Source organism: Octopus bimaculoides, chromosome 17, assembly GCF_001194135.2.
Source record: "Octopus bimaculoides isolate UCB-OBI-ISO-001 chromosome 17, ASM119413v2, whole genome shotgun sequence".
NCBI lineage: Eukaryota > Metazoa > Mollusca > Cephalopoda > Octopoda > Octopodidae > Octopus > Octopus bimaculoides.
In genome coordinates this window covers 16765614-16766635 of record NC_068997.1, presented here as the reverse complement: position 1 = coordinate 16766635, position 1022 = coordinate 16765614, and positions in this window count along the sequence as shown.

Here is a 1022-nt window from a genome sequence, read left to right as displayed (position 1 = left end):
AGGAGGAGGAGGGGAGGGGCAGCAATTGCATAGTGATGATGATGGTTGTGGTGATAATGGTAGTGGTGGTGGTGGTAGTAGTAGTGGTGGTTATAGTAGTAGTGGTGATGGTGGTGGTGGTGGTGGTGGTGGTGGTAGTGGTGGTAGTGGTGGTAGTAGTGGTGCTGGTGGGGATTTTAATAGCCTCTACCACCTTTAACTTCACAGTCTCTGCTGACTATTATTGTCACTAAATAACCAATAATGCAACTACCGCTACAACAACCGCTACCACCACAACTACCACTACCTGGACGATCTTCACCATATACAGACACTAGGTATTAGCACAAATCACACCCTTCCGTCTTACAAGAGGAAGAAGACACATTCTACAGTGTACGATTGAATAAAACACAGATTTGGTTTACAGTAAGCCGGTTTTTGATCAAGCGTCTGCTCGTTCGGAACAGGCCCGGGGACTAAACAACAACAAGGCATATCTACTTATCTTTTATCTCTTACTTGTTTCGGTCATTTGATTGCGGCCATGCTGGAGCACCGCATTGAAGGATTTTCTTTGAGTCAGACTAATCGACTGTAGGAATTACTTTTTTAAGCCTAGTACTTATTCTATCGGTCTATTTTGCCGAACTGCTGATGTTATGGGGCCGTAAACACACCATTACCGGTTGTCAAGTTGTGGTGGGGGTACCAGGAGTGGCTGTGTGGTAAGTAGCTTGCTTACCAACCACATGGTTCCGGGTTCAGTCCCACTGCGTGGCATCTTGGGCAAGTGTCTTCTACTAAAGCCTCGGGCCGACCAAAGCCTTGTGAGTGGATTTGGTAGACGGAAACTGAAAGAAGCCCGTCGTATATATGTATATATATATGTGTGTGTGAGTGTGTTTGTGTGTCTGTGTTTGTCCCCCTAGCATTGCTTGACAACCGATGCTGGTGTGTTTATGTCCCCGTCACTTAGCGGTTCGGCAAAAGAGACCGATAGAATAAGTACTAGGCTTACAAAGAATAAGTCCCGGGGT